Source organism: Erpetoichthys calabaricus, chromosome 3 (genome assembly GCF_900747795.2).
Source record: "Erpetoichthys calabaricus chromosome 3, fErpCal1.3, whole genome shotgun sequence".
NCBI lineage: Eukaryota > Metazoa > Chordata > Cladistia > Polypteriformes > Polypteridae > Erpetoichthys > Erpetoichthys calabaricus.
The window spans coordinates 265,334,069-265,354,613 of NC_041396.2; the positions used below are offsets into that span (position 1 = coordinate 265,334,069).

At 40.0% G+C, this 20,545-nt stretch overlaps 1 protein-coding gene across 2 annotated transcripts in view; it reads right to left on the reverse strand.

The window, feature by feature from the left end:
* The window catches only part of efnb3b (ephrin-B3b), a 401,429-nt gene that overhangs the window by 331,477 nt on the left and 49,407 nt on the right, over window positions 1-20,545 (reverse strand). The gene's annotated exons all lie outside the window — the stretch shown is intronic.

Consider the following 20,545-nt stretch of genomic DNA (forward strand, 5'->3'; position numbering starts at 1 on the left):
CCTCAAGAAGGACTTCTGAAGTGTAAGTGTAAGGGGCCTCTTATTGTTGTAAGTTGAAGTGGTGTCATCACTGCATAGTCGTAGGCCTCCATGGTGAACACAGGTGGGCTCAGATATAGAATCTGTTCAGCTTGTTTGGTAAAAGACACTGTATCTGAAAGGGGGTTCATCTCCAGACAAACCTAAACTTAAGTTCAAAATACATATTAAATACAGAAAAGAACCCACATCATTTAATTTTGATTAAATTCTGGAAGCAACAGGCACAATCTAGATAGCTACATAGCTAGCAACAAACTGTTACAGAATCAGTCATAAAACATAGTGTCCTGTATCTTGAATGAAACAATATACGAGAAAGTCAAGCAGGAGCCAGTCTTGAAAATCATCATCAAAAGACAATTGACTTGGATAGGACAAATGTCACAAAGAGACCCAAAAGAATGCATGCGCTATGCAACCCATCAGAGGGACTCAAAGTGTCTAAACAAGTCGTCCAATAAAACAATATTGGCAACACATCACCGACTCCATCAGCACTGCAATTCGACTGACCCAGAGGAAATCAAAAAGGTGCCCAAGTCTGGGTTGAAGTGACGGAAACTTATTCTCAACCACACAAAGTCTGCCACTTAACAGAGGGCCAATTGTGCAGCTGACCAATGATGATGGTGATGATGATGATGGTGATGATGATGATGATAAACAGGCACAAAGCCAGTAGTAAATATATTGCACTGTATATGCACACATGCAGTATGAGGTAGCGCAGTGGTTAGGACTGGTATCTGAAAGATCCAGTGTCCAGAGTTTTAATCCAGTGCCCGGCTGTAGCTTGAGTGAAGCTTGCATGTTCTCTCTGTGTGTGAGTGAGATTTCATGGGGGTGCACCCTCTGAGATATGCATGTGATACTAAAGTGGTGCTGTGTGTGCAGGAGTGGGTCCTGTGACGTATTGGTGCCCCACACAGGGCTAGTCCCTCCCGTTCTCTCTATATCAATAAAAAGAAAGTGCAATTCCTTCCTAGAAATGCACACAATTTAAGTATCATTTTGGGACCATCCTAGTAATATTGCACAAATAAAGTACTGTAGTGTAAGCTGTTTCAGGTATAATATCCAAAACAATATTTTTTTTATTATATCACATAAAAAGAATGGTGCACTCACTGCTCCTTTTTAATTTCATATGTAATTAAAGTAACTTGCTTAATTCTAATTAAATAACTTAAGTACACATGGAAGCTGTTTCAAGTATACTATTTAAAAAGTGGAATACTGACAGTACTTTCCAGCCGCCTTCTTTTTATCATATAAACTCATCAGATTACCAACTGTTTCTTTTTAGTATTCTATTCAACTCCAGCAGCAGGGTGAAATCTTCATTGTTCAAATCTTCATAGTAATATATGCACACAAAGCAGTTGTTTCAAGTATACTAAGCATATAAAAGGAGTAGTTTTGAGAGGTTTTTCTTCAATATACCTCTTTTTATGATATTACATAAAGAGAGGAATCCTGATTGCTTCTTTTTAGTGTGCTGCATAAATGTAGTGGTGTGCTGAAAGCTTAATTTGAGTGTATGATACCTACATAGAAAGCAGAAAAATGGTAGCTTTTAGCATATACTATATAACAAGTATAGTACTGAGAGGGTCTCTCCAATATGTGTTTTTTTTTTTATTATATAGAAAGCATGATCCTGACTGCTTCTTAGTATTCTGCATAGTACACACGCACACAAAGTAACTCTTTCAAGTAACATAACATTCTCAAATCCACCTAATCCAAGTTACGGTTGTGGGGGCGTTTCATGTATTCTATGTAACAAGTGCAGTTACTAACAGACCTTTTTGAGTATCTCATAAAAACAAAATGAATGATGTATAAAAATTTGTGAATCATACTGTAAAAACATGCTTGTTGTTCCGACTACATTTGCAAATTGCTTTTGTCTCTTTGAAGTTTGCGTCATTTTGCCTTTGTTACATCAGTAAGGTCTTTGTTTCTTTCAGGAATACAACATCAACAACAAACTGAATCTTCGTGATCTGTGTGCTAAACCCAGTACTGCCAATATATTACATAACTAAAATGGGGACCGAAACTGCACCCCCTCTCCTTCAGCTTTAAGGTATTTCCTTTCCCTGTTATTACCAATAGGTCTCTTAATGGAGTCCTCCTCTTTCACAGAATATCTTGCTTTAATCATTCGCTCCAATGGTATACAATTAAGAATGGTACTTCTCTTCCCCGCACATCCCCCATTTCTACAATGACATAGTGAACTATTTTAAAGGAGGAGGCTTCTCAAAAGCCGTACATTTAATTTAAAAATATTACCACATAATAAATACACCAATACCACGAAAGGTACACTTCCTTCCCTCTAGCATCCAAGTGTAAAATAAAAGTTCTGTCACTACTGTCCTATACTTTGCAAATAATCCTTTATGATCACAAAATCTGCTAAAAAAGAGCAGAACATGATTAGCAGCGTATACAATTAAAGTCATCAGTCCTTTTTGAATTTAGCAGGCAGCGATTTTTAATTAACTCATTTTATCTCATTAACATGATGTCAAAGAAAAACATGTTTATAATTGTGCGTATGCACCCCACTCCGTTCAGACTCCTGCCAGCGATGTTATCTGCGGGCGGCGCTTTGTCTTTGTATATCTGCTCGGCTCACATGCTGTCTTTTGTGCGACTCACATTTTCAGTAATGATATGATGCCTGTCTCTCAGTCCACACGTCTGTCTCCAGTCTAACAAAAGCAGCAGCCAATCCAAAATCAGAGTGCTCTGCTATTTTTGCCTTAAGGACAAATGTCTTTTCTTTATTTTGGTTGTAGTTTGCTCCATTATTTACAGTGTTTTTATTTCTCTGGACTCTTCACCGGGAATAAGCAGCCAGTGAAAATGGAGGGATTAGCGGGTGTTTAAAGTAAATGCGGATGCTGGTCAGCATGTCACCATCTCTGCTGTGGCTTTATAATCTATAGAAGTGCCAGTCACAGCATTCTTTAATCCTATCATCACTGCTCACTAAAAAATGTTTAAACATATTACTCAATTTTTTTTCATACAGTTCCTTTAATAATAATAATAATAATACATTCTATTTACATAGCACCTTTCCCATGCTGAAGGCGATTTCATTGTTATTAGCTAACAAAAAAATCAATAAAAGTAGTAAAATGAAGTTAAGCAATGCAAAGAGAATGACTTATTATCAACTAAAACAATAACTTTTGACCGTGATTAATCCTGATTTTGGAGTCCCTTTCCCTTATTTTCATATAAACCAAAATACACTGCTTGCATACCAAACAGAGGACAAGATGGAGGGTTTGAATTCTGACTTGGCCTGCTTGTCTATAAAACACTCCATAGACTACAGCCCAATTGATCTATTCGTGCATTTTCTATTATTACCTGCAGCACCCTGACATGCCCACCCTCACACACACACTCCTACACATATTAGGTACTGCATTCATTCTGGCAAATTCACATTTGCTGTCAAACTGTTTTTGAATTTCTAATTAATAAATGCACATGTTTAACATTTGACAAGGTAAAGGGATTTGCAGAAAAGTTGGTGTCTCTGCACTTTGAATTTAATTACCAAGTGATCCTTGCTTTGCATGTTTCCTTGGTGGTGACATGTGCAGGAATGTCATTTTGTCACTTTTTCTAACACCACAAATATCTGCAAACATTTGCATTTTTACAAGTGCGTGTACATACACAATATATTGTATATGAATGTCTATCTCTCGGAGCACATGCAGTATATTCCGTATGTAGGGATAAATCCTACTTTATTTTAATGGAGCCTTGGATATAAGAGTGCTAGTGTGTGTGCGCACACAAGCTGGAGGCCATACAGTAGTTATCAAAAACCAAGTGCTTAGCCATGTCTAAGAGGCTCCTACTCATGCAGTTATGGTCTCAAGGATGAAAGAGAAATCAGCAGATATACAACTGGATATGGAGAGAGATTTGAAAGAGTTCAAGCCATCAATTAGGCTTTACTTTAAGAGCAACAATATAACAAGATTAAAAGATCATTCAAGTATATCATCATCATTCTACTTCTACATTTTCTGGTGAGGTCATTCAAAAACAGTTGAGATTTAATTCACTTATTGGTCTTCTTGAATCATCCTTGAAAACATAAAGTGCAGTGAGCGAATGGACAGAAAAAAAAACTTATATACTTTAATATTCAAACTAGAAAATAGAGTATATGTATAGACATATGGTCCAGATTATTACCTGTATAGGGTGAGTGTACAGAACGTATGTGCATATATACTGTATATACCTGGGCAAGAGGGGGTGCTGTCTCTAACATTTTCTTCTCCTTCTCACCCCACAGCACAGAAAACCTGCCCATTGATGGCAGTAAGCTCTGCCCCTTCCAATCTGTGCATTATAAGGAGATCAGATGCCCAGAAGGAGGAGTCATTTTTCCACTTAGAGTGACCTGCCAGACAGAGATCCATGGAATGATTCCTACTTTTGACAGCCTAGGGCAGCTTGTTATTTTAGTTATTGTGCCTGAGAGGCCATTTTCTATGCCACCTAAAAGTGTGATTTTTTATTTTGCTATTATATGGAATAACCCAGTTGATGTCTAATCTTTTCATTGTTGCTCAACCTGTCATTCCTGCACCTGGCCACTATATATATATATATATATATATATATATATATATATATATATATATATATATATATATATATATATATATTGTGATGGACAGCCGGCGTCTCAGTCGGGCCGGGACGCCCCTCAACAGAAGAAAGCAGCCTTTTCAGGGCACTACATTCCCCGGGACGCTAGATGGCAACTCCCCTGTATAGAAATGGTTCTACGGATTACCGCAGGGCAGCATGGGACATGGAGTCCGTCTCTTCAGTCCTGTTGGGTACTGTGGGTGCTGCCAGGGGGAGCTCACCAAGAACCCAGTGACTATTACTGTTATGCTAACCAAGCCCATGGTACTTCCGGGACACTTGAGGAAGGATAATGTGGCGTTTGACCCGGAGAAGAAATACTTCCGGGTCATGGACTATAAAAGGACTGTGGGAAACCCAGCAGATCAAGCCGGAGTTGGGTGGTAGAGTGACGGAGCTGCTGGGTGAAGAGGAGGATTATTGATATTGTTATTAATTATTGATTGTTGGAGACTTGTGGAGTGTGAGGTGCTTTGGGCACTTTATTGAAGAAAAATATTAAAGAATCTTCTTGGTGCTTTTAACGTGTGTCCTGGATGTCTGTCTGGTGGGTTCAATGGGGCAACAGCGACCCCTAGCGTCCACAGTATATATAAAGAGAGAGAGAGAGTACAAGTAAATAGGAGGAAATAGTATACGGAAGTATATAAGTGATTACTTGAAAAAAAAAAGTATGTGTATGAATGTACTTTATAGCATACAATTGTAGCTGTACTTGAAAATCATATATGGATACAGTATACTGTGTGCATGTAAAACCTGAACATATACCATATTGCTAATACAAGTAAGGTACTTCAATTGTATATTCATGAATACAAAAAGTGTGTGTAAATAAATGTTATGCATATATTTGCATACTCTATAAAATGTCTATATATACAATATATAGAACAGATGTTCGGTGTATAAGTAAGAGGTATATGTAAGAGGATACGTGCATCCCAAATTTCCCTCAAATAAAGTTCTATCTATCTATCTATCTATCTATCTATCTATCTATCTATCTATCTATCTATCTATCTATCTATCTATCTATCTATCTATCTATCTATCTATCTATCTATCTATCTATCTATCTATCTATCTATCTATCTATCAATCAGGCATGTGCTCTGTAAAAAAATGTGCGTGTGCAAAATCAAATCAAATAACAATAGTGTATGAGAGAGAACAAATGGCAGGTTTTCTTCTTAGGATTACAAAATTCATCCATATGATGGATATATGGTGGTGGTGTATGGCTTTAAAAATTACACTTAATGATCAATATTCTATTATGTCAGTATTGTATAATGGTTCCCAAGCCATTACAAATAAAAGCATTAGAAAGATAGATAAAATATGTGGATTATATGTTTTACACAGACTTATATGTCAGGAAGAATCTATAGATTTATTTGTTTATTTGTAAGTAATAAACCAAAAATAAGTTAATTGTGTTAAATACTACTTGTAAAATATATCAGAAATAAATGGTACATGTCTTATATTGTTTATGGTTTTGTACTATATCCCCTCCTTGGCTTGTGCCTCATGCCTGGTCTTTCCTAACATAAGCTTACATCTAAAGGAGCTTCTAATGTGGTCAGAGATGAGCTTTCCTTGGCCCTGGCTAGGACACCAGAATCCAATTTAGGGACACACTAGGTTGTACCTTATCCCTATAACATTGTGTGCAAAACTGAAACCCACCCTAAATGGGGCATCAGCCCAACGCGAGGCACATTTACAGCCTTTCACTCACATGGGGCCAAAAGAAAACAGCAAAACTGAGGAAAAGAAGAAAAAGAAAGATTAAAACTCCAAACAGTGAAAGCCGAGCAAAGGACACTGGAGGTATGAGAAAGCAGAGCTAGCCATTGCAGCAGTTTATTTATGAAGAAAAAAGGAAGATAATAGATGCTCCATTTATATGTGAGTAGGGCCCCATAAAGAAACTATTATTATCTTGCATAATTCATACTGTGGAAAGAAAGATTATATAGATATTCTGTGTATACAAATGTAATATACCAGAAGGCAAATATTAATGCAACATTTATATGCTGCAATGTGAAATAAAATCAGTTGATATTCCAATTTATGTACATCACATATGAATCATAAAGAAAGAAAGAAATATCAGAAGAAATTACTGATATACACACTGTTTACATAATGAACTACAAAGAAGCTATTGATACTCTGCTTAGTTTATGAAGAATACTAGGAAGAAGCTATTACATCAGAATGTATTTCACTCGTTTTCATTTTTAGAACACTATTTAAGAAAGAAGAAGGGACATTTCAATTTTTTACAAAAGAAAGAAAGAAAGAAAGAAAGAAAGAAAGAAAGAAAGAAAGAAAGAAAGAAAGAAAGAAAGAAAGAAAGAAAGAAGTGTGCCCGCTGTAAGGTCAGAGGAGCTGTCACTGATGAGTGAAGCCGGGTTTTGGACACAAAGATGTATTGTGTAGACAAAGGAAAGCAGCAGGGGGAAGAACTTGTTTTTCGTTAAGAAGGACCAACAGCTGAAGAGCGTTGTTTTTCCCTTTGAAGCCAGTGATTGGTGGTTGGTCTATGGTTGGAGAGACACATGCAGCACCCTTGTGAAAAGGGCACCCACAAGGTCCTTCTTAACCTTAATCTCTAGTAATTGAACGATACCAGGAACAAGGAGAGCAGTAGTGTATCTAAGCTTCAATCTTTGGACGGTATGAATTGCAAATTACAATGCACAACTTGCATGGATTGTTTGTACCCTGAAAAACGTTTTTTTCTGCCACAGCATATTCAGCTGCCGAACATCTCAGCCTCTCTTTGCTTCCCTCCCTCCCTCCCTCCCGCCCTCTGTCATTTTCAAAAGAAGGGTTGTGATGGTCCATTTGTAAAGTTAAACGCTTCTCCAGACTCAGCCCAATCAGATGCTGGTGAAGTGCAGAAGCATTGAATAGATGGCACAATGAGCATGCAGCATTGTGATGGAGAGCAAGGCCCCGCAGGGTCACCCAGAGTCCTGTCACACATTTTCACAGAGGGGCCACAATTACAGAGAACCCCAATGAGATGATTGACATATGAAAAGGCAAGTGAGAAACAGGGAAAAAAATCTGTGCTTTCTCTTTTTTTTTTTCTTTTAAACACTATATTCATTTAACACTTTGTCTCCTGGGTGGTATGGTGGCACAGTGATTAGTGCTTCTACCTCACAGCACATGCATTCAAATGCTGGCTGTGCTTAGATTGTGTTGGCACATTCTCCTTGGCTCTACATGGTTTTTCTACATGTTTCTCTACAACAGACCAAAGTCACGTGTCTTAGGTGAACTAATTATTTTAAATTGGCCTAATGGGACCGAATGTGGGTACATATGTCCTCCCAGGATAGCCACCAGCTCATCATTAATCCTGTACTGGATAAACGGGTTTGAAAATGGATGGACTTTAAGTACTGAAAGTATCAGCTAACAAAAAAGGTGCCTTAGGCCTCAGGGTTATCACCACCATCTAAACTTATTTCTCTCTGAAGCCATTCCCCCAATGAAAACGTCCATCCTACTAGCCCCCAAGGCAGGGTGTCACAACACAAGTTATTCTAGTTTTTCCACACCAAGCCATTAGCAAAATTCATTAAGTCTAACTTTGGTAAATAAATGAAAAGTTTGAAACGGTGGAGTAAACCCATCAATCACATGTGTCATCCTGTTATCACCCCACTAGCACTTGTGTATATTTGAATACAAATAAATGAACTGTCTCAGATGGACACGTTTAAGCAGCTCTCCCCATAAACAGGTAGCCCGACACCACCCATAAAAACAAGAGAAAGGATACCATTCAGTCTATCAAGATCATTTGTTAATCTAATAGCCAAGACGTTCTAATTTTTGAAAAATTGTTGAGGCTTCATTTTCAATTACATGTTCTAAATTCCCATGACCCCATTGTCTTAAGAAGTGTTTCCTGGCTTTTGTCTCAAATGCACTTCCCCTGAACTTCCACTATTGTCTTTTAGCATGTGATTTACTGTACTCCATCCATCCATTATCCAACCCACTATATCCTAACTACAGGGTCATGGGGGCTTGCTGGAGCCAATCCCAGCCAACACAGGGAGCAAGGTAGGAAACAAACCTCGGGCAGGGTGCCAGCCCACCACAGGGCACGCACACACCAAGCACAATTTAGGATCACCAATGTACCTAACCTGCATGTCTTTGGACTATGGAAAGAAACCGGAGTACCCAGAGGAAACCCATGCAGACACGTGGAGAACATGCAAACGCCAAGCAGGGAGGACTCGGGAAGCAAACCCAGGTCTCCTTACTGCGAGGCAGCAGCACTACCCACTGCGTCACTGTGCCGCTCATGTGATTCACTATTTAACTCAAACAATTCTGCTAGATCAGAAGTACTAGGGTGTTGTACCCTGTTAGCCATTGTGAATGTAGTGAGAAGTCAAGCAAAATTACACTTTTTATTGGCTAACTAAAATGATTACAATATGCAAGCTTTTGAGGCAACTCAGGCCCCTTCTTCAGACAAGATGTAATACAGAAACTGGAGTTCCCTGTGTTTATATACAAACTCGGACAAATAACATGTTAAATGTAAAAAATTAATAGACCTCTTCAGGCTAGGATTCATTAAGCAAGAGAGGAGAACAATGTCTGCGGTGGGCTGGTGCCCTGCCCGGGGTTTGTTTCCTGCCTTGCGCCCTGTGTTGGCTGGGATTGGCTCCAGCAGACCCCCGTGATCATGTAGCTAGGATATAGCAGGTTGGATGGATGGATGGAGAACAATGTATAGGCAAGATCTTTGGATAACTGTCTAACAAAGTCTTTTGAAGTTTCTGATGAGTTTTTCAGTACAATGTGTGTCTGTAGACAGGTTGTTTGTGTCAGTCCAAGAGATGCAAAACAATTCTCATATCTTGTTATAAAACTCTTGTCTCTATTCAAACCATGTTGTAATGTGTTAAATTTTAGCATGAGTTTAACTTCCCTTTCTTTTCTCTCTTGCTGTGTTCTGACGTTGCCCATAAGCACTGTGACTTTAAAGTCCTTATCACAGCTGTGTCCATGGTTGTTGAAATGGGCTGCTACAGGAACATCTGTGTTGCCATGCTTGTTGTGGAACCCATGTAAATTCATTCTCTGGTGGAGTGTTTGTCCAGTTTCTCCGACATACAGTGCAGTGTCAGAACACTTCATACAGAGAATTAAGTAGACCACATTAGATGATCTTTTCGCTAGATCAGAAGGATATACTCTTTAGACTCAGCATGTAACAACTATAGCATGAGACAAATTTTTGGTATCAAGGTGAAGAGAACATCTCATAGAACACTAGATACGGTCTCACTAGCATATTTTAAGGTCTGAGCATAATGTCTCTGGTTTTATGTAATTCTATATGATCATTATTGCCATTTGTACAGAACATAGTGAAACTGTTTCTTTTAAGTTCTAGTTAACATGTAAAACATCACCATTCTCCGGAGACATGATTAGTGAGTAGAACTACCTTAGCCAGAAATGTCTGTCTTCCTTAAATTTAATTAAGTTCCTTACTACAAAACTCATAACAAAGAAGCAACAAAGTCCATACCAAATCTGTTCTGTGACTTCTGTCCATTTAATACTGAACCAATTTAGATGGATCCAAGATTCACATTATGAAAATATTATTTGAAATCGGTGTACCCAGCAAAAACCTACCAACACTGGGAGAAGTCAAGTGGCATCAAAAAATATTACACCACACTCCAAATGCTCCAGAATGCTCTAAATCCTCCATTTCTTCCAAAGAAGAAATGTGTCTCATATCACAAAAATGGATTTATGATGCAAAAAAAAAAAAAAAACTAAGCTATTATAGTAGAAAATCAGAAAGAAAAGTTGGATGACTGTATTTTGTTAATGCAAGTTTATATGGATAAAAGCATGGGCCACTTCACCTTTTTGTATCAGGTCACCATTACTGTACATGTACACCATAACTGTGTCAAGCACAGCAAGTTGAACTGCAAGTGGTAACAGTTATATTCAAGACCTCCAAGGCCTCCTCAACAAAATTTCATCATGACCTTTCAAGATTAGAACCAAATAATTATTACGCTCTTACAGTACCAGGAGGTGAAAGACTAGAACTGCATGTAATCATGAGCTTCAGAGGCTACTGACACAGGCCAGTTTACCTACTTTCAAAGAATGGCTAAAAAAATGAAGACTGAGGAAAGACTAGAACTGGGCATCATCAACACTTTCAAAGAGTAAAACTAAATGCGATCATGAGCCTCAAAAAATGAAGCCAAACTTCATCTTGAATTGCTGATTCTAGGTCTGTACATAATCACAACCCTCTACAACTCTAACATCATTAAGACCATCAGATTTTGAAATATCACATCATAATACTCCTAAAAATAAAGGTGATTCTTCAGAGAGATGCCATAGTGGAACCATTTTTAGACCCTAAAAGAACCATCCTCATAAAGGTTCCAGAAAGAACTCCTTGATTTAGCTACCGAATCTCCCATGGCTTGACTGAATTAGATGTGACCCAAATTTTCATCCTGGGAACAATATGTAAGTGAAACGCTTCCCAAGCCCAACAGAGCCACATTACACTGGTAAACATCCTGAACCTGAACTGAAACTGAGATATTTAGGAAAAGAATTGGGTCTTACTAAAAACAGGGATGGAGATAGTTGTTTTTTTAATTTTGATTTTGGTATACTTTATTAATCCCTGAGGGGAAACTGTCTTTTAGCAAGACCTTGTGTGGGTCGGAGTGCAGGGTCAGCCATTGTACAGCACCCCTGCAACAATTTTCATACTTGTATAGAGCCATATCAGTGGCCAGCCAAAGCACTTTTTGTGGCCATCTAATGGCATGGGAGCAGGTAACATGCAAGCAAGACAAAACTGAGTCTTTCTGGTACAACACTCCTCCACTATATCAGCTGTCCTACGCAGATAATGTGCGCTAAATGCTCAGGTCTGTAAAGCCGACCTTTATCCCTATAGCAGCCGTCAGGAACTGTTAGGATAAACTATGAGTGGACGCCCTGAGCTCACAATGCACAGCACTAGACAGCCATTCTCCGCCCGTCAGTCAAACAGAACGGGGAAAGTATGTATGCCGAAACTACTGTGGTATGGCTCAACAAGCACAGCTAAGCTCTGTGACTCATCCAGATCTGCTGTTTACACAGTGGCTTGCACTAAATGACAAACTGCTGCTGTCCGACACACCACCTTAGACAAAAAGGCTCAGACAAATGAGAGTAAATAAAACCCAGCTGACACCCACAGAAGGGCTGGTGACCAAAGTCAGTCTTCTGAATAACCAACACACACTGCAAAGCAACTTATAGCTTGAGCCCCTTGTCCGCCTGCAAAGAATGGGGAGATGGGCACAAGTGAAAAACCTCTTTCCTACAGCTTTGCATTTACACTAGAGACAGGGCAGAAGGCTGAAAAAATAATTTGCTTGTCTTCTCCTTCCTGAAAAAATATGTATTTTTTTTCGTTCATTCTTTCATTCTCCCTCTCTCTCTCTCGTTTTTTTTTTCTTTGCTTTTAAGTGCAATCAGAATCAATGGTCCCATTGTCAGGAATATCAAAAGAGAATGAGGCGAACAGAAGCGAGTGAGCGCACTCCAGCACTCAGACAAAGACGGCAGGGAAATGCAGTCATACAAGAATTTCAAGAGCTTAGATCAAGAGTTTCTTGGCAGAGGGGGTGAGCGTAAGTAAAGGCGAGTGAGCAAGGGAGTGCATGTGTGTCTGTCTGTGCGTGCGTGCTTTTCCTTGTCTCATGCTTAAATTGGAGAGCACACTAATAATGGACCACAGGGATCCTCTAGCCTTCTGAAATTTCTCTCTCCATTAGCGAGTGATTAAAGACGAGGAGAGTACCAGCAGGCAGCTCAATCATACAAATAGCCCCGGAGACGGGCCAGAAGTAAAGAGGCTGCATTGACTCTCCACTTCATTTACATCCTCCATTTAGAAACTGTTTATGCAGCTCCTCCGTCTCTATCTGGCCAAACAATGGAAAAGATCCACTTTATAGTGCCTTGAAAAAGACAAAGTTTTGATGATAATTCAGTTTCATTAATTATATTCAAAAAACCACTGTAATCACCTATCTGGAAAGTTTTTCCTAAATTGTATTCTTCATATGACAGTTTTATGAGACTGAAAAATAAGATAAAACTTTTTTATATGGTGTCTTTGGGTGGTAGGCAGGTGTTACTTGGCTGACCTTCAGGAAAAGAAAGCAGGCTATGGTGGCACAGCTCTATAATGGACTTCCATGAATGATCTACACCCCATTTCATTTTCAAAGTCCCATTTCACGAGCACAAGGAGCTGGAGATGTTACCAACAGCACTCACTTCTAGGCTGGGAAGAGCCCTGGAAACTGTAGCAGACCATCACAGGGCCCACTTGCAAAGGCCAGTTAACCTAATTTATTACCCTAATTTAAAACCAACAAAGACACGGAGAGAATGAGTAAAGTACACGTGGACAATACCTCACGACATCGGATCAAAAAGACAGCATCTCTAACTGCTACACCATTGCACTGCACTAAAAAAAAGAAAAAGGAAACTTTACTTCCTTTAATAAGAAGTTTATGTTGACAATCATGGTGCATTATATGATAAAAATGACAACTGATCCATGTTTAACAGGTGCACAGGAGGCTTGAGTTTATACTGGCAGAACTACAGAGGACTCATAAATCATTCAGTCCCCTTCACTTTCTGCACACTTTATTGTGTTGCAGATTTCGCTTTGAATGGATAAATTGGCCATTGTTTCCCATCAATCTACACTCAATAACACATAATGACAAAGTGAAAATTTATTAAAAATCAACAACCTGAAATCTCTCATTCATGTATGTATTTAGACCCTTAATGGAGTACTTACTTGAAGCCCCTTTGGCAGCAATTACTGCTTCGAGCCTTCTTGTGTAAGTCTCTATGAGCTTTGCACACCAGCATTTGGTCAGTTTATACCATTCTTCAAGCTCCATAACACTGTAAGCTGCCACCTTCAGTTCTCTCCACAGGTGTTCTATGGAGTTTAAGTCTCTGGTTTAGCTGTGCTACTCAAGTATAGTCAGGAGTTTGCCTGAAGTCACCCCGCTGTTGTCTTGGCTTCGTGATTCTAGCCATTACTGTACCCCTTGGAGGCGGTGTGCACTCTGGAGTAGGTTTTCTTCTATTTGGTTCACGCCTGACCTCTTGTCCCTCCTGCTGCTGTGGAGCGTCCCCATAGCATGATTCTGCCACCACTATGCTTCAACACAGTGATGTTATTAGGCTGGTGATGAGCAGTGCCTGTTCATAGTGCTTGGAGTTCTTCCCAAGAGTTCAGTTTTTGTTTCATTAGACCAGAGTCCTTTAAATGCCATTTGGCAAACTCCCAGCGGGCAGCCACATACCTTATACTCAAGATTGGCTTCCTTCTAGCCACTCTATCATAAATACTTCATTGGTTACATGCTGCTGAGATGGCTGTCTCTCCGACAGATTCTCACAACTCAGCAGAGGAATTCTGAAGCTCTTCTACTCAGTTTGGCCAGATGGCCAACTCTAGGTCAGAATCCTGGTGATTCCAAACTTCTTCCATTTACAATTATTAACATTCATGTGCTCCTGGGAGCACTCGAACCTTTAGAAATAGTTTTATACCCTTGCCCTGATCTATCCTTCACCACAATTTTATCATGGAGATCTATAGAGAGTTCCTTGGATTTTATGACTTGTTTTTTGTTTGTTTTTTTGTCCTCACAGGCAGTGTGAATTATGGGACCTTCTACACGCAGGTGTTGGCCTTCCCAAACGATGTCTAATCGATTTAATTTGCCACCGGTGGACTCCAATCAAGTTCTAGAGACATCTCAAGGAGAATTAAAGCAGACAGAATGCACCTGACTACATTACGGAGTGCCAAAGCAAAGGGTCTAAATATTTACATCAATTAAAGATGCCAGTTTTTGATTTGTAATACATTTTCTAGCCTTTCCGAAGACATGTCTTCACTTTGTCATTATGGGTTATTGAGTGTAGACCGATGAGCAAAAAATGGCAAATTTACCCATTTGAAATAAAATCTACAACACAATAAAGTGTGCAGAAAGTGAAGGGGTCTGAATACTTCCTGAATGCACCGTGGGCTGCAAACTTTAGGTGCCAATCAGAAATGGCGCATACACACACAAACACATACAAGGCTGCCTTAGAACAGCCAATGAATCTAACACACATATCTTTGGGAATGCAGGAAGAAAACCTACACAGGCACTGGAGGAGCCTGCAAACTCCACAAAGACAACACCCAGACATGGGAATCAAAATCCAAATGCTGGATTCATGAAAAAGCTGAGCTAGCCACTTAGCCATGTGCCACGCAAAGCTCTTCTAATGGCATTTAAACAAACAAAAAAAAGTGGCCTAGTGTTTCTGAACACTTTCCTCCTCTGACACTCTAATCACTTTACATAAAGAACAGCTTGCTGTCTTGTGAAAAGGATATTATATACAGCAAGTCTGAATGATAACTGCTTTTTTAATGACTTGATTTGCTTTATATGCAGTGGTGCCTTCCGGATATAAAGTGTTATTCTCACGCTAGACTTGCTCTACAACATGTCTTTGTGAGATAACAAACTATGCTAACATTCACTGTTTAAGACACTATATAAGAAAAATATCACATCACACTTTCAAACCCCTTTAATCTAATTCAGGGATATGGAGAGATGGAGCACATCTCATTAACATTGGATGCAATGCAGGAAACACCATGCGCAGGGTGCCAGTTGATCACCAGCTCCACGTCCATTAGATTAATTTAGAATCGCCAATTAGCCTAAGGGTTTGGATGTGGGAGAAAAACCAGAGTACCAGTAGGAAAATAATGCAGATGTGCCATCTCCACACAGACAATGAGCGGGAGCAGGATTTGGACCGAGGCCACTTGAGCTGCAAGGCAGCAGTGCTCACCACTCGGCCACCCGCATTTCTCTTTTTAATAATAAGTTGTAGGGGTCCTTTAATAGAGTGAAGGTGGATCTTAACACTCAAATGATCACCAATAGAAGCTGTAGGATGGAAAATGCTGTTTTGACATCCTCATTTGCTTATAATGTCACTTTGAAAGGGAGAAAGCAGTGCTGATGCTCCACTTTGCTCATGCAGTGTCTTTAATAAACATAATTAAAACAATTTTAAACAAAGTCTGTTGAAAGGAGGTAGAGTTGAATGGAGGTTAGATTTGAATACAGCACATGGAGGTCTGAAACTTGAAAGTACAATTTAGGAGTTAGAGTGGACTTTCTGCTATTTACATCTAGGTAGTGTACTGAAGTGATGAAGAAGAACCCAGCCATAGGGGATACACAAGCCAGTGTGATTCTTTGTGCTTGTCCCAAGCCTGGATAGATAGGGAGGGTTACATCAAGAAGGGCATCCGGTGTAAAATTTTGCCAAATCAATATGCGGACAACAATACAAATTTCCATACCAGATTGGTCAAGCACCAGGTTAACAACTGAAGTGAGGAAGAAGGCTAACAAAATGTTAGGTTGTATATCATGAATGTAGTCTGAATCAGAATCACAATTAATGGCCAAGTAAATTTGACTACAGTTTCTTGATGGCTCTTCAAGTACAGTTGCAAGACAGACATACACACAATTGATGAGTAAACCCCTGAGATGTGTGGAATACAAGCCAATGGAGGTTATGCTAAAACTTTACAACACATCAGTGAAGCCTTGTCTGAAGTACTGGGGGCACTTGTGGTCTCCATATTACAACAGAGTTGCTACATTGGCTGGCTGCAGCAGCATGCATTAAGTTCAAATCCCCGATGCTTGCCTACAGAGTAGTTAGGGGGTCAGCACCTGTGCATATGGAGACGCTGGTGAGGTGCTATGCTCCTTCTCGCCCATTCAGGTCTGCTAGTGAACAGTGTCTGGTGATGCCCTCTCTGCGTGGCATCAAGTCTCAATCAGACTCTTTTCCTGTGTAGTTCCTAGTTGGTGGAACGGGCTGCCCAACTCCATCCGAACTGCTGAATCCCTCAATGTATTTAAGAAGCTATTGAAGACCCATCCGTTCTATGAATATCCGTCTAATTGAAAAGCTGCGGTACTTTATATTTTTGGTTCATTTGTTTGTTGGCTTTATTGTAATTTATTATTGTAAATGTATGAGTTATTACATCTTTTCCCTTGTCATGATCAACTTTTGTTACCCACCCTATTACACTTGCTGAACAAACAGGCCCCAGCCTAATGTTACTCGATTATGTTGTAAGTTACTTTGTTAAGCAAATAAATGTAAATATAAAAAAATGTGAAAACGTCATAGCAGGAACTAGAGAAAATCCAGAGAAGAGTGACAAGTATGCTTTCTGGTCTAAAAAGCATGAGCTATGAGGAGAGACTGTTCAGTTTAAACAAAGAGAGATTAACAGGAGATATGATTGAAGTGTTCAAAATTATGGAAGGAATTAGTCCATTGGATCCAGGCTGTTACTTTTAGCTGACGTGGGACATAGTTGTAAGGGTAGATTTCTCACAAACATTACAAAGTTCTTCACACAGAGAACCATGGAATGCTATAACAAGTAGTGTGGTAGAAAGCAGAAATTACTACAGGCAGATTTCACACAAAGAACCCCAGACACTAAATTACTAAGTAGAGTGGAGGAGAACGTAACATCAGGGACCTTCAGATCTCGACTTGATGCTGTTTTGGGATGGATGAGCTTGTTGGGGGCGGCACGGTGGCGCAGTGGGTAGCGCTGCTGCCTCGCAGTTGGGAGATCTGGGGACCTGGGTTCACTTCCTGGGTCCTCCCTGCGTGGAGTTTGCATGTTCTCCCCGTGTCTGCGTGGGTTTCCTCCGGGCGCTCCGGTTTCCTCCCACAGTCCAAAGACATGCAGGTTAGGTGGATTGGCGATTCTAAATTGGCCCTAGTGTGTGCTTGGTGAGTGGGTGTGTTTGTGTGTGTCCTGCGGTGGGTTGGCACCCTGCCCGGGATTGGTTCCCTGCCTTGTGCCCTGTGTTGGCTGGGATTGGCTCCAGCAGACCCCCATGACCCTGTGTTCGGATTCAGCGGGTTGGCAAATGGATGGATGGATGGATGAGCTTGTTGGCCTGAGCAGCCTGTTCTTGTCAGAATTATTATAATGTTCTGACACTCAAATCATGTTACAAGGTATCTTTAGGAGATTATGGGCCAATCTGACACCCTGATTCTATTGTGAGGATAAACATTGTTTTGATTTTCCATTTCCATTGAATAATGGTTTTTGAAAATGAGAAGCTGTGCCCCACAAGTTTTTTTTTTTTTACACAACTTCCTTCTGAGTTAGAAAGACACGAACAGATTTTTAAAATTATTTTGGCATAATTATTCAAAATTTTTAACCTGTCGTACCACTGTCCAAGTTTTGGAAAATGTTAGTGCAAACAAAAGAAAGAAAGAAAGAAAGAAAGAAAGAAAGAAAGAAAGAAAGAAAGAAAGAAAGAAAGAAAGAAAGAAAGAAAGAAAGAAAGGTGTTATAATAATTTATTCAAATATACTTTTACAATGAAACTGGGGGCCTCCTGAGGCAAAACTGCAAATGAATAGCCCTGTCAACAAGTGACACTCTGTAATTACTGCTCCATTCTCATCTTTTTCGTTTTGACAAAAGTTAATTGTCGATGAAACAAAGGCTGAGCTGTCTGCCACACGTTGCCATATTGTGAAACATAGCTGGAGCTCTAGTCCTACCTGTTGGAGTGCACACTTTGCCCAAGCACCTTCTTTGAAGAGCCCCCCTATTTTGTGTGTGACTCACATATCCAGTCACCCATAGGCCCTCATGAATGGGAGAGATTAGCATTGGTCTTAACAAATTAACTCTTTATTTATCCACGTCACCACAGCATGCAATGTCAGTTTTGCTGGTACATAATAACACTGGGCCATATCTACAAAAGCTGTTATTTTTTTTTTTTTCACTATCTTCCATCAAGACCAACAGTTCAGGCATGTGCCCTCATCAAAGAGGTGGCCGTTCATTTACGCAACCCGTGGACGGAGGAGGCCCTTATCTTTCTAGTTAATCAACAAGTTATTTCACAAGCACAGTAGAGGCATGAGCTGTGCAACTTTATAAGCAAATCACTTTCCTAAGGCTTCATCATGGCATACCGCTTATGACTGATTATTGAGCTTTACCTTTCCTCTCAGAAACCTTCAGTAATGAGAGGCACAGTAGAAAGAGTGTTATTAGGCAGCCTTAGTCTCACAGACTGGGCAGCAGGAAAGAGCTGGGATCAAGTGAATTTTCCAAGACATCACATTAACACGCCGGGATTTGGCTGAGAAAGGAAACGGGCCGCAGCACATCCTTCTCACCAATCTGACACATCTGCAGCCACTTGGCTGAAACCTGAGTGTCATCAGCAGGAGAAATGAAGTGGCTGGTAGTTCTTGGGTGATAAAGCGCTGACTGACTGGAGAACTTCAGTTTATAGATCAGGCTCACTGTATGTACCTACTGGAACGTAACTTTCTTTGAGGGACACCAGGAAGTGATGTCAGGTGAACTGTCTGGGGGTCCCTCAAGACATTAGTGGCTGAGACTTGTAGCCTGCCATTTTGATCATTGAAGTACCCAGCTAGGAAAGGCGTGGCCTTCAGTGCTACACCGTTAGCTGATACCATTACAGTAATCCTACTGATTGGACACCGCTGATTTTTAATACTACTATTATTCATTATTTTTTTTTTTTGTTATTATGATGAATACTGCTTGCACTGACAACCACATATTAAGCACTACACAAAGAGGTAAACGATGCCCTGTGCCTATTCAGATACAACGCACCACAATGAAGCACACTGCTGCTGCTTTGATGGTAAACAGAACAAAAAGAAAGCATGTTGGAGAGAATAAAAGATGTGTGATACAAAGGCACCATTCTTAAAACGTTAAGTTTCAAGAGATGGTAGGTACACCACTAACACGGGGTTGAGTATATCAGAGTGTTTAATTACAAATCTCTGATGGGAGCTATGGAGGGAATAGCTTAGTAAAGCACCATGTAATCAGCGCTGCTCTGAGAAAGCAGCTTTAACGCCAGGGCTGCTGGCGTGAGGAAATTGTTTAGTGCCGCTTCAAGCGCCAGCTCTCTGAAGACAGTGCCAGTGTGCCAGGAAAGATGCACGCATACCTCAAAACGCCCCAGTCCACCCCACCCCATATCAACCACACACACCTCCTGTGCTTGTCGGCCATTCCAGGAATGGTGCACACACAGAATTACATTCAAGCAAAACGTACAAGTCCTATTTTATGTCATAAAGACAGACTGCTTGTCTTGAACCTGAGCCCACTAAATAATAACTTGCAAGTTTCATTTTACCTATGATCTTGTTACAGCGCTCTGGGCCTGCACTCTGTGAACAGAGCTATATAAAAAGAACTTGGATTAGATTGAAGATTCGATTGTCAGAATAGCATGACACAACACAGTACAGTACAGTATCGCACAGTTTAGTACAGTATAACACAGCAAATCGGAGCAAACTACAGCATAGCCTGCCATAGAACTGCTCGGAACAGAAGGGCATGACACCATACTGTATGGGTCTGGCTTCTGCAAACAAACTTGAGTTCTTGGAGAACAACCACGTAAAGACTACAATTTAATGGAATTCAATTCAGTTTATCTTTGTATACTGCTCATCACTGAGTGCAGGCACACAAATTACTAAATAACACAAT